Source organism: Ambystoma mexicanum, chromosome 4q, assembly GCF_040938575.1.
Source record: "Ambystoma mexicanum isolate Mex_15411 chromosome 4q, UKY_AmexF1_1, whole genome shotgun sequence".
Taxonomy (NCBI): Eukaryota; Metazoa; Chordata; class Amphibia; order Caudata; family Ambystomatidae; genus Ambystoma; species Ambystoma mexicanum.
Window position 1 is genome coordinate 399186166 of NC_090928.1, and position 14524 is coordinate 399200689.

Below are 14524 nucleotides of genomic sequence, written 5' to 3' on the forward strand. Positions count from 1 at the left end.
GCCTTCGCGGCTGCCCCTTCTCTGACCCAAATCCTTCTTTGAGCCACCCTTCCGTTTAGACAGAGTAAGTCCTGTTTCTCTGTACTAACCTCCCCCATTCCTCTTTGGCCTTCTCTCTCTCATCCTTGTGATTTCCTTTTACTTATTTAGGAATCTCTCTCGTATCCGTTGGGTGAACCTCCTTGTCGGCTAGCAAGACCGACATTATCTAAACACTGATTCCCGTAGTGATTAGAAGAACTGTAATTGTAATTCTCCTTCAATTGAATTCTTTTCTGAGACAGCCTATCTCTTCCTTACCTGTACATTCCTTATTCTATAGACACCATGAATCCTGCACCACCTGCCATCCAGAGACGAGCCAATCCTCCAGAAGCACTCTCAAGAACACCCAGGGTTTTCTTCCCCCCGAGGGTTTCCCTGGGGTTCCTGTCTCTCTTTCTCCGGTTTTCTAAAATTGTAGGAGTAGGGGGAGCAGGGGTCTCAGGGAGATCCTTGCAGTCGTCTATTTCTACTCCAGAGGTTTGCCATCAATCCAGGCTAGTGACAGAAACTCGAATTCTACCTTTACTAATCACCAACATTATAATAACATTAAAACAAGAAACCGAGCGCACACCAGAAATCATGTGATCAGGTACGAGAACCCTGGCGTCAAAGGATCTGGGATAAAATGGTAAATAAACCCAAGACTGAACGTTCAAGGGAAGACTGCAGAAGAGGCTCAAATGTGGAAATACAGAGGCCAAATGCAGATCTGGGGGTCAGTGGTCTCCCCAGATGGATGTAAGGACGGAGTAGTGATCTGCCGAGCATGGATGGTCCTTGGAGCATGCAAGGAAGCAATAGAGAATTTGCAGAGGTTATGCAAACCTCTGTGGCCAAAGCTAGTAAGATTGCTAACAAGGTTCGAAGATAGAGGGGGACCCCTAGAGATAGTGCCACTGGAGAGCCTGAAACTATGCTTAAGAAACAATGGCACAAGTAAGATGGGAGAGAACCAAAACTGTGGACGAATCTTTGAAGCTCCAGGAATGACACAAGGAACCGCAGTTATTATGGACCATTACTGGGCGTGTGGACCCAAGGCACACATAAGACTACTGAAAAACTGGGGAGGCATATGCACACTAGTGAACGTCCACTTTCCCGCACTAGTGATCCCTAAAAATGACCTGAAGTTGGACAGTTTCCCGAAAGCAGATGCTCATCTAAGAAGAAGAAGAAGATCTGTGGAACTGATATCCAGGATGAAGAGAGAAAATTACTTTTCTCCCAAATCAGAAGAGGCATTCCATGCCATCCCGTACGAACACAGGCTGTTCAGCCTCACCTCAACAGTATTCACAACACTGCTCCTGCCCCACTTCCAAGTTGGAGTGAATGCTAAATGGTTGCAGATAACCAGATGGGAGTTATTGCAGACCATCAATACCACTATAAAAGGATTCAACGCGATCAAAGAAGAGCTGAGAGCAATCAGACTGATAACCCTCCAGAACAGATATGTGCTTTACATGATCACAGCAATGGATGGAGGTGTTTGTGCAAAAATTGGAGAATCATGTTGCACATTCATACCATCTCACGATGAAGAAAACGGAGCCCTAACAGAGGCTATAAGCATGCTGACAAGCCTGAAAAACCAGATGATCGATGTAAGTGATGAAGTAGACGATGACAGCTGGTTTAGAGACCTATTCTTGTGGGTCGCACAATGGATGGCAGATATATTCAAGTTTCTGGGAGCTCTACTAACAAAGGTATTGCTAGGATCCTGTGTAATCAAGATAATCATGTCACAGTGCCAGAAACCTGTGAAGAAAGCCATAGGGATGAAAATAATGGTTAATACCAAACCAGGATAGAAGCCCAGAGACCTGACTGATGAAGAAATAAGAGACTTTGTGAAAGCCAGCAAATTTGCACCAGAAGGAATAAAGTTCACAGACCCTAAGAAACGAAGAAGGTATGAGGGAAAATGGATCTACTGCAGCCCAAATGGACAATGTCATCTAATGAGGTGGAACAAAGATGAACATGTGAAGACAGCAGGGAGTTTGAAGGCAGTGATAAAAATATGGACTCCAAAGGCTCACACATTCACGCCATCATGTACCAACGCAGAGGACGATGAGCATGACACTGAAGAAACCAAAGAAATGAATGCAAAGGAGATTGCAGAAGTGGTCGATGAACCGACCAGAGGGGGGAGTGTAGAGGAGGTCCCAGACATGGCCTGCACCCCTCCCCCTCATTTCGAGGCACCAGGAACGTGCTCACCAAGGTATGCAACGTATGAAGAGCAAATGAACCTACAAAGAGCTGCAGTGGGACTCTGCCGAGTATACATCAGAAGATCCATACCGGTTGAAGCACCCATAACCAGACAACCCTGGGCTGCACGGTACCCTATCAGACAGCCATACCAGCCGCTGATACGAAATGAGGAGTACCTACACACGGTCTACGAAGAGACCCCAAAAGCCTTAATGGAAATGACACAAGGGCCTGAGCAGATTCGAGAATGAACAGGAGCAGCTATCGAAGATAACACGCCAGTGCGAGTAACTACGAAGTTGAATGGAATAGGCACAGAAAGGAGACAATGTTACAACGCCAGGAAACAGTGTAACGAGACAAGATGGAAGCAACCGTCCTGTTAAACGTGTGTAAATAGGCTTGAAACACAAGATGCTAAGAGATCCATATTGCTTGCAATGTGTAGTAGAAGATAGAGCGGCAAGCGCCCACCGTATATCTACCTAAATAAGGCACATTATACAAGTGCGACTCCATTTTGTAAAAGCAGAAACGGTACCCAGGCGGCCAGAGGCCTGCCAGGCCAAGTTTCGAAACTCAGCCAAAGGCAAGAGAAGGAGCAGAATCGAAACTCAACAAAGAGCGGCTCATGCCTAGGAAATCGAGATCAACCAGAGAAGGGGAGGAGAGCGTCAGCTAACAAGACTCCATCTTCAGAGCATACCAGCCTGCCTCATGAAGGTCAATATAAGGGGGGCCCATGCAGGTGGCTAGGCCGACACAGAATTAAATAGACTAAAAGCTGGAAACTGAAGCAGATTCATGGTGAACTAACACGTGACCAGCCAGGCGCAAAGAAGTACCATCGACTGATGTCATCCAGGACCCAAGGAGGCCATGACTTTTCCCGATAAGAGACTACAGTTTCGAGGCCATCCTTAGCCAACTAAATTGACATGTCACCCTAAACCACTGATTGATGGAAGGGAGGCAGGTTGAAACTTGGGACACCAGGCACAGGGGTGTCTATTCTGCATTCTGCTAATTAAAGTAGAGATTTATGTTTAGGGGTGTAACTTGCCCAATCAAAATGGACCATGTAATCTAGGGTTCTATAAACACTGTAGCCAATGAGACGTCGTACTTGTAGTGACGTCAATCACGTGTGATATAGAGGGATGGGCGTAGACGCCCACCCGATAAGAGTTATCCAATCCACATGCTCCATTATCATATACAGATATAATACCTATATTTAAGTTACCTTTCCTAACCAATTATATTGCATGATGATTTTTTATAGAAATTAGACTTCAGTGATGACGATTTGTGCCTATAAACATTGTTTTTCAACTGAAGTTCGTGGAAGTCGGAGGGAGACAGGTGATCGCACTACAGCTGATTCCCATTTGTTTACCAGTTTGATGTATGTATCATTAAACGGACTTCCCTTTGCAAAACTACTGAGTCCTCGTTATTGAGTCGTGTCGGAGTAAGTGAATCCTGCACCCGCTGTCCTCAGATGGTGCAGCTATCTTGTCATACATGTTCTAGAGGGTGAGTGCTGACCAATGGGCCCGTCAGCAAATTCCTCTCCTCGTGAACACCTGATTTTTTCAAGAGAAAACACCAAAAAAGAAAGAGATCAGGGCTGTTTTTTGTGATTAATCAGATCATTTCAATTTAATTTGTCTTAGAGAACATAGCTCTTCAAACAAAAACACTTTACAGAGGATCTAACAGTAAACATACACATCCTCTGTCTACATTCCTTTCAATAGGAGTATTGGAATATGAATGAAAGATCAACCTGGTGTTGTGGGGGAAGTGGTGCGAGGAGAACTGATAAGAGATTATAACCATACAGCTATTTAGAGCGTGTACAATCAGGATAGCAGTTATTGCAGTACAATTAGAAACTGGAAGGGCGATACCAGTGAGCTCATGCAACTGTAGTCCTTAGGAGTTCTGTTAGGAAGGCATGGTATCAACAGTTAGACCACAGTTCAAGGGTGCTTATTGAACTTCATCAAGGGTATGTTACACGCCTATCTTATCTGCAATTTACAAATGGAATAAAGCGACAACCGTCAAATAATAATAAAACAGTCCTATTGGTGTCTTTTCAAAATAAAAGAGCCTTTACTAAAAAAAAACTATTGCCAATCCTTTCTCCTAAATACAAATAATGTGGGGACTAATGTTATGACAAAGAAAGAAGTGTTCAAAATTATATGTCAGGATGTTCAGGCCATTGGCCTTCCTTCCCCATGTTTTGAACGCACTGGACAAGGCGGTCCAATCAAGCGTAGCCAAGTCTCTGGATTCTTTAGCACGAGGGTACAGTTCGATCATTAGCATCAGGACTTTCTGTACACAAGTCTCTTTACTTCTCAAAGTATCTTCATTCATAGGGTCTGATGCAAACAAACAAAAAAAAAATACAATTCTTTTCCTCTTTGGAATTTCACAAATGTTCACGTCTAGGTCGTTCACTATTCACCTGTATCCCCTCAATCAGACTCAGATCTTTTTAGTGCAATGTTCGTTCTCCTTGGAACCCCCTCATCTCGGCTCAGATCCCTTTCTTTCACAATGTCTGTAAGATATTTTTTCGGGTGACTCACGGTCTGCCCCGGATACCCTTAAGCTGGGCTCACATCCCTTGGTAACACAATTAGTCTCAATCAGCCGACCTCGCACCTATTTCCATCATATATCGAAGACTTTTGAATGTGCACAGGGTTTGGCTTGACCCGTTGCAGGACCACTTCAATTTTACAATTCCTTGCCTTTAGATTTGTCTCCTTTTGGGTTGGATACCTAACAGAGACTTTGAATGAGCACCTACGTGGTGCCGGACCACTCTGTTTATGGTATCTGTTTTAACTTCAAAGTCCAATCACTCATTTGGTGCATTAATTATATTCACATCACTTGCCACATATGCTTCATGTACTGTTCTCTTCAATTTCCTTTATACAATGTTGCTGCTTGCAACCTTGCTTTCCAAACAGACTGGGATGGTATCAGTCTCCCCAACAAACTGGCTGTGCTGACTTCACTGTTCACTGACTTTTTTGTAGGAGTCAAGGACAGTACCACATTGGCAACTGATTCTCCCCACCTTGACTATCGATGCATGAGAGCCCTGGATACCTCCAACAAACAATGCAGGACTCTTAAGCTTTGATTCCAGGTCTTATATTTCCTATTCTCGAAGTCACAGTCTTTCTGTAAAAAAGGTCAAGGGCACTTCCCTTCTTGCAATTCTCTTCGGTCTCGCCGTCTTTCGCCTAAACTGCCATATTAGAACTGCTGCTTCCTCATGTGCTTCGCCTCACTCTGAGTGTGCTTTGATGCTCTGCCTTTTATCCATGTGGGGAAGTGTGATGGAAGTCAAGTGTGTTTAATGATCAGTAATTGCATAACCCTGCCTGACCATTGTATTGGTACATGTCAGGTATACGGCTCGGGTGTTAGTCTAGTGGTAGGATGGGGGATAGGTGTTACAGGGAAGGGAATAGCGTGTCTTGCCATCCGGTGTCCCACTTCCACTCCCCGAAGACCCCCATCCAGATGATCCTCCCACACTGGTCCACCCCCAGGAACTGTATCCAAAAGCTATGGCCGTGTCCTGGCCACCTGAATGACAGATCCCCAGGGACTAGCGGGTGAGACACCTTCAGGTTCCTCACAGATCCCACAAGATATAAGAAGTACTTTTTTCTGAAATCTTAAAGTCCTGATAGAGGTAATGTATTTAAAATCTCTGAGAAGAGAATGCTAATTGATGGGAAGAAGGAAGGAAAAGAAACAGAAGTAGGAGGGTCAGGGTCAGTTGGGAATGGAGAGTTTGAGGATGGTTTGGGAACACAGAGTCTTAGTAGGGGCATAGTGGGATATAGATTTTTATAGGCAATGGGGCATGATGTGGATGGATTTGAAGGCCATATCAAGGAATGTACAGAGAGACCATGCAATACAGAGAGCCAGCCCATGCTGTGGTGATGGGCCAAGGGGGGGGGGGGGATTTTAAACACTTGATGGGTGTATGGTTCTCACAGTTAAGCACTTGTAGAGGGAGAAAATAGGACAGGGGTATTTGGACAAGAGAGCTTCAGCAGTAGTTCAGTCTGCTCAGGACCAGAGTGGGTATAAGGATTCTAGCAGTGTGGAAGATGGCGAAGAGGCAGACTTTTGATTTAATAGGAAGGTTAAACCACTTTGCCATAGCCATGTCGGTGATAACATGCTGGAGGTTAAAGTTGCTGTCCAAGACAATCTCTCAGGCTACTTTGAAGCAGACATTTAAGCTCCCATGTGTTGAGGCTGCGAAAGAGCAAATAATAGGTAATGGGTGTCTGATGACGTCCACTGCCTTTTCAATGGATAGTGGCCTAGCAACGGATACACGCCCGGCACAGGACGATCACATGACTACACCCACCATACCACATGTGGAAGGCAGGAGACAAAAACATTTCCACCAGAGACACTCCTGCTCCTATAAGGGAGTCAATTAATCATTGTTCCACAAAACCAGCACTGTCAGCCCCTGCAGATCCCCTCATTGGGGTGCAGGAATCCTATACTGTTCTACGGAGTGGATGAGAGGGCCCTAAATTAGGACATGCAACCATTGCACAAGGCTTCCACTCGTATACAGATAAGAACAGATAAGAGAGTCCATCTTGGGGCAGAGGCATGGCAAACAGAGAGAGGACCACCCAGGATGAGGGAATAGCCCTACCCAAGTCCCACATCAGAGCTCCAAGCTATACTCGGGGAATAGAGCCTATATCCCAAGTACTAAATCAGGGCTTGCTGCCCAAGGGACAAACTCAAATAAAATGTACATCTATGCATCATCTTTCACCAGAATGAGACTGGAAGGTGTGGCCAACGCCCTACAAAAGACCACAAGCTCATACTCACAGGGTGGGAATTTAGGAAACTTGGAAAGAGGAGTTTGCGCAGTTTGTGAGCGAGAGAGAGTGAGACACCTTACAAGGAGGAGGTTGGATGGTGAAATTAGATTAGAGGAGGAGGAGAAGGACCAGAGGGGGAGAAGGGTTTGAAGAGAGCAAGGTGGAGGATGGGAAATATTAGGAGGGGCTTGAAGATTGTAAGGAGGAGTTTTGAAAATAGCAAAATAGGTAGGTGATAGTGAGGAGGAGGTTGGGAAATAACAGGAGGCTGGTGATAGTGAGGAAGAGATTGGGAAACAGTAGGGTGAGATTATTGACAATGAAGAGGAGCTTGGGAAACAGCAGAAGAACTATGTGTTAGAGAGAAGGATGTTCATGACAGTATGGTAGTGGAAGTTGGTGATAGTACACAGGATGTTGGTAATAGGGATGAAAGGTTGGTGACAGCAAGGAGGAGGGTGGCAAGAAGCAAGGGAAGTGACAGGAGGAGGATTTTGGAGAAGAATATCATAAAGCAAATGGTGTCAGTTTGGAGGAGTATGGTGGAGTTAGTGAGGAGGTGCACGGAGTACATCTGGAAGATGGAGGAGGAGATCACAGGGTTGAAGTATACAAGAAGGAAGAAGTTATAGAACATCAGGGGATTTGAGAATATCAGGCGCTGTTATGTGGAAGGTGGAAAACCTTACAACAGTGGCAAATAGAGTTTGAAGAGGATGCTGGAGAGAAGATAAAGTTGCAGAGAAGGCAGTAGAAATTAAAGAGGCAATATTTGAATCCCATTTAGCATATGGATAAAGAAAATGTATTATGAAAATATGTCATGTTAGGTTATGCAATGCTATGTTAACAATAGAATATTTAGCATCCAGCACTGTCATTTCCATTGGTCTGAAGGTGCTCTGGTAGATTTTGAAGAGTGGGTAGTTGGGTAAATCAGGAGGAGAGGGAACATTCAGGATTGCGCTGCTTTGTGTTGATTGCATGAACTACAGAAATATCTGTAGCTCTGTGTGCAAAGGAGGTGTCCATGTGTTTTATGATTAGAAGCACCACTGGCTTTGTGGACAGACTCATGGTGCAGAGATTCTTTGGCTGGGGGTTGTCGTGTACTAGTTAGAATTTATAGGTGTTGTATTCAGTTGCTTGATATAAGGGTAGATCTATTATTAGCCACAAGTGAGTGGCTAGTGTATGTTTTTGTGTGCTGAGTCTGATGAAAAACCTAATGCTTAGCCGGTAGGGTTAATATTTCATCATGTTTTCGTTTGTTAGAATGTGGTACCTAGTTGAGTGGTCACACGATCTGTACTTGTTCTGATGAGGCAGTTGGTTTTTTTTGGTCTTCACTGGGAGGGTGGGTGTCCTGCATTGCTTTCCCACTAGTGGCTGGGTAGTGGTGAGAGCCGCTGTTGCATTCTCTTGGAGATTTTTCCCTGCCTCCTGAAGGTATTGATAATGTTATGTTTGTGGTAGTTGTTCAGTAGGGGATCCCATGTGTCATGTAGAGCTTTTCAGTGAAAACCAGGGTCTGTTTTGGTGTCTTCCCAGGCTTTGTACCATGTCATTCGGGGAATGTGCAGTGGTTTGGTTTCCATTTTGTTGCTTTGGTGGGTGGGGGTTAGATTATTAATCAATTATGCATTTAACAGCCATACATTAAGATTATTCCTGAATTTAAGGTGCCCCTGTAAAGAGCACACATTTTCTAGGCAGTATGTTGACCACTATGGTGTAGAAAGTGATGCCTCTGTGCTTTTATCTGGAATAACACCTGTATTTTAATGCATAGTTAATTACCTGATCTCTATTATCCCACTGGTTGGTATTATGCGATTTTTCATTTGATGCATTTAGCTCCTTTCCCTTGTGCTCCGTGGTTGATGCAGAGTGCTTTGAAGGGGATTGTGGTGGACCAAGAGGATGTGGGAAGACAGCGAGAAGAGGTGGCGTAACCGAGAGATAGTTATAACAGGCAAAGCATGGCATGGTTGGCCCTAGGCAGGTGTTAGAGTGTTAGAGATGGGAGGGGGAATGAGCAGGAGGCAGGTAAAGGGAGAGCAGAGACCTAGTCCCTGGGAGGAAGAGGTAGGCAGGCCCAAGGGAAGCAACTCTGATTTTTCTAGAACCCTCCTCCATGTTTCTGCCGAATGCCATGGTAACAGCTTCCCAAGAAAGATGAGATACCTGAGGAGTAGTTGGAAGCTATTCAGGAGCAGAAACTATGTCTCTCCCTCTCCCATCTTGAGGAGTGCCACCAAAACCTGCAGGCAGGGAACAGACCTGACTGGTAACCTCCAGAAGCATGTGAGTAACAATAAATCCTGAGACTAAGACTGATATTGTGGGAAGGATTCAGGAACCTCTGGAAGCCTCCAATACAACAGGGCTTGGGAACCCTTGGAATCAGTACCAGGTGGGTAAACAAGCTATCTGGAACCCTTGTTTGAACACTTCACACACCTAAGGGACACTTTTCTTTAGGTAAAGTTCCAGAGATACAATCCAGACTCTGGAAACAAGAATGTTCTTGGCTATTTTATTTGGTGAGGAGCCACTTTGGTTGCTGTTTTGGACTTCCCTTGTACATTTGCCTCTAATATTTTTATATAGAAGTATGGTTTTTCTACTCTATTGATCTCACCCTCCTATGTGACAGGGTGGCAGAAACTGTATTACCTGAGTTGCAAATGTATCGATTGGAGCGCATGATGGGGTTGTGCCATTGAACAGTCTGACCAATTTCTAAGGAGTGGTTAGAGGAAGGGAATGAGTAGGACGATGGTGTTCAACGTGTGTGTGCTGCGTTAAATTAAGCACATTTTGCTTAATGGAGACAGCTTGGGTGAGGTGAAAGATTGAAAAGTGGACTTGGTTCCATCAAGTTCGGGAACAGGAGAGTCAGGGATACATTTCTGTTTGTTGATGGGAGTATGGGGAGAAGGAAGGTTAGAAGTGGGACATAGATGAAGAAGTGGAGGAGAAAGTGATTGACGTGAAATAGTTCATTTGAATGAAGGAGTGAACCAGTGAGGAAAAGAGAAAGATTGGGTTAACAGGGATTCCCCACAAGTACATTGGGATGATGTGAACAGAGACCAGGGAGTGATCAGAAAGATGGGGTTTAACTGGATGCGATGGGCTTTAGACATGTTGTGCAGGGTGAAGTTATACAAGTGCAAAATTGGAGGCCCTGGGAGAAGGAATTAAGGCCAACAGTCAAGGTCAATGAAACAGGAGTTAAGAGTGTTTGCAAAGGTAGATGAGGATGATATTCCTAAGGATAGGGGAGAGAAGTTGAATGGCAATGTGCTGAAAGGGGTAATCCACGTGGGATAACAATGCTTCATGTTAACCATAATAGCTAAATAGCCACTGTAAGGGTTTATCATAGCACAAGAGCAATGTTTACTCCCATTGATTGCACAAATTAGCTAAATTAGGAAAGGGATCACAATTTGACCTTAATAGGCATGTGCAATATGCACTCCATAACTTGAATGTTTCTGGTTTGGTATCTTGGTGGTGGACGCATGTGCATGGTGGTGGTCGATTTGATTTACCCATCAGGGTTTGTGGTATATAACTAGCACTAATAATTAGGGCCCTGCAATTCCTTGATTTAATGTATGTAATGAGAATTTGGGGCAACAAGTGATTAGCGTTTTTTGGAAATTGTTGGACATTTCTGTCTTTGCCTTTTCCTTTTTTCCTCTGCAACTCGTGCTGGGATTTGACATATGATTTGTGCCATGCAAACATTGATGGGTGTACCTATAAATTGGAGATCATGCATCGTTTGGTAATGTATGAAATGTATGGTCTTATATGGGCATATTAACTCTTTGTTGTATTATGCAATTGGTGTCTGACTTGTGTATATTAAAGCCCTGAAGATGACATCCGGTTATAGGACGAAACATGTGCAGGCTGCATACCAGTAAAAAGATGATGTTCCAAGAAACTGATGTGCAAATGTGTTTTTTCTACTCATGTTTAGTACTAGCTTGCAAAATGTGATGGTGGAGCGCATCTGATACATGGACTCTTTCTATTTGGACCGTAATAGGTAGTTTGAGTTTGGGACCCAGAAAGTTTAGTGAGGGATGAGATGTAGTTATAAATTTGTTAGGCATTCAAAGTGGGAGAACATGAAAAGGTGGAGCTGGGAGGTTCCTTCCAAGAGGGAGGTGGGGTTAAGGTTCAAGCAGGTTTGATGTCAATGGCCTGAATGATATTTATGTGAGGAAAACATTATACATATATAGGGAGTGGATGAGTGAGGGGGAAGGAAAGTTTCTGGTGGGATCAGACCTGAGACCCCACTGTACTTGCTCTCCTACCTTGGGCTCCTCCGTGTTAGCTCTCCGGCCATTGGCCTGCAGATGGGCCCTACTGTAGGTGCCCGGTCGTGATTGTTTTGCCTCTTTTACCTTCTCCTGCAGCCTAACTCATGAGATATAGGCTAAAAACGGGGGGCGTACATGTTGGACTAATGAGACATGGGCTGATTCCTTTTGGGTTGTCAGCATGTTTTAGTTCCCATCACTGAGCATGTTTGATGAGTAGGTCTTTGTAAAAATTCCTCCGGGAGTTTGGGTCTTCTCCCTGCAGCATTGTGAGTCCTTGGTTGGTCTCAGTTGAGTTGGTGATGGCGTCCCATAGTTCTTTTGGATTTGCAGACTTTCTGGGACCTGAACGACCTACATTTCTTGAATAGCATGTCTGAAGATGTAAACAAGCATTTGCAGTATACACCAGTCGTACAAGGACCTGCAGAGACCTGCAGGGATGTGTCCACCATTTGGTTGTCTCCTTATTCCTTCTCTGTAACACTGAAGAGAGCTGCATGCTTTCTCTGAGGAAGAGGGAGATGTTGGTCATGACAAAGAGGAATTGTGCTGTGGTTAGTTGCTTTGTGACATTCTCCAGCAAAGCAAAAAGGTGAAGTGGGAGGTCTCAGGGTATCCCATTACATCTCCTAAGGGGGCCACCATCCTAAAGCATAGGGAGGTCCCAGGCTCCTAAACCTGACACACTGCCAGCACCTGTAGCCAAACAGGTATCATTGTCACAGTGGCCATCATGGAGGTTATATAGTAATTGACCACCAGACCATTAAAGGGCTTTTTTGTCTTGTGTCGAGAGTCGTGAAGACATAGGAGACCTCCGTCCCCAAGTGCCGCACAGGGAGAACCACTTAATCACTCCCTGTGCAACCTTTGAGGCCACAGGTGGAGATAATCCGGAGCCGGAACCGAAGTACTAGGAACCCCAAGGCAGCTGTGAAAAAAGGCAATGGTTATATACCAAGCAGACAGGATACTACATATATTAATCAATCAGAAGACAATCAGAGTCTTACCGGGGATCTGATGAAAGGGATGGTGAACCTGAACGGGAGGATGGTTCCGGGACTCACGTAGGCAAAGGACCCACCCTGCGGGATAGGTCTGGATGTTCTTCACCAGTCTCCACCTGGAGAGTGTATGTATTGTAGAAGGGCCCCAGGTAATCAGATGGCAGCCGCCAACTGGAAAGTGAGATTACCCGTGCAGAGGTGCAATCAGGGAGGCCCAAGAGAGGTCCGTTGCAGAAAAAGGTCTGAAGCCAGGAAGAGCCGTCCGAACCAAAAGGAAGAACAAAAACGTGATCCAGAGGAAGTCCGTAGTTCAGTCCGAGGTCAGGAGCCGTGATGAGCAGAAGAGCCGATGCAGCAATAGCCAAGCGTGATCCACAAGAAGTCCAGAAAACAAAAGCCAGGTCCAAGGAAGCCAGGTAAGCAACAAGGGTAAGTAAGCCAAACAGAGTTTTCCAGGTAAACCAGCTGTGAAGCGTAGTATACCGGCACTGCACTGCTTAAATATCGTCTACTTCCTGGTCACATGACACTAAACGGAGTCACGTGACCGCGAACCCGGGTCACGTGATCGGGCCACAACGGTACGAGCGTGTGTGTTACTGCTCGAGCAGTGGCCTAATCTCCATGGCAACTGCCAATGGAGAAACGGCCGCAACCGCGACTGTAGGGTGTATGGTGTTTGTCTTGCTAGCGCGCGAGCCAAACTGGGTTGCCTGCGTGAGCCCCGGGAGACAGGTAAATGGGAGGGACAGGTTACTAGACTGGGTGTCGGGACATGGCCGGAGGAACGACCCGAAGGCATGACAGAGCCCCCCCCAAAGGCCCACGACCCCGTGGGCAATAGGGATGCTCCCGATGAAACCGAGAAACCAAACGAGGGGCATGGACATCCGAGGCGGAGACCCAGGTGCGCTCCTCCGGACCAAAACCCAACCAATCGACCAGGTACTGCAGGCGTCCCCGAAGGAAACGGGACCCCAGAATGCCTGAGACCTCGAAAACATCAGGCGCATCCAGGGAAACGGGGGCAGGAGAAGGGCGAAGACGCGTCGAGGACGGGCAGGGCTTGAGGAGGGAGGTGTGGAACACTGGATGTACCCGCCAAGAGGAGGGGAGAACTAGGCGATAGGCCGCCGGGTTGATGACACGGGAAACAACATAAGGACCCACAAAACGGGGCAATAGTTTGCGGCAGCCCTTCAAGTGGAGATGACGGGAGGACAGCCAAACCCGGGACCCAACGGGATACAACGGGGCCATGGTACGCCTGGCGTCTGCGGAGGCCTTCATGGATGCCTGTGCCTCCTGCAGATGAACGAGGACCTGGGCGTGGAGGGCTGACATATCCCGTACGCAGGCTGCTGCGGCAGGGTTCTCGGTGGGTGGAATGTCGGGGATAGGGAGGACCCAGGGATGTTGGCCATACATGGCGTAAAACGGAGAAAGACCAGTGGAGGAGTGTGTAGCGTTGTTGTAGGCGAACTCAGCGTAACGTATATTCTGTACCAGGTCGATTGTTGTTGTAGCATCAAACAACGCAGATACTGTTCCATGGACTGATTTGTCCTCTCGGTCTGGCCATCGGTTTCCGGGTGGTAAGCGGAGGAGAACCGTGCATCGATACCTAGCAGAGCGGTCAATGCACGCCAGAAACGGGATGTGAACTGAGAGCCTCGATCGGACACAAGGACAGAGGGAAGGCCGTAGAGACAGAAAACGGTATCAAAGAAAAGCTTGGCCAAGGCAGGGGCAGACGGGATACCATGACAAGGGATGAAATGAGCCATCTTAGTGAAGACATCGACCACTACCCATACGGTGTCGTAGCCCTGGATCCTGGGTAAATCGGTTACGAAATCCATGCTCAGGGTGTGCCAGGGTTTTGGTGGCACGGGTAAGGGTCGCAGTAGCCCCAATGGACGACCCCTACGATGTTTGCCCTGAGCACAGACTGAGCATGAGTTTACAT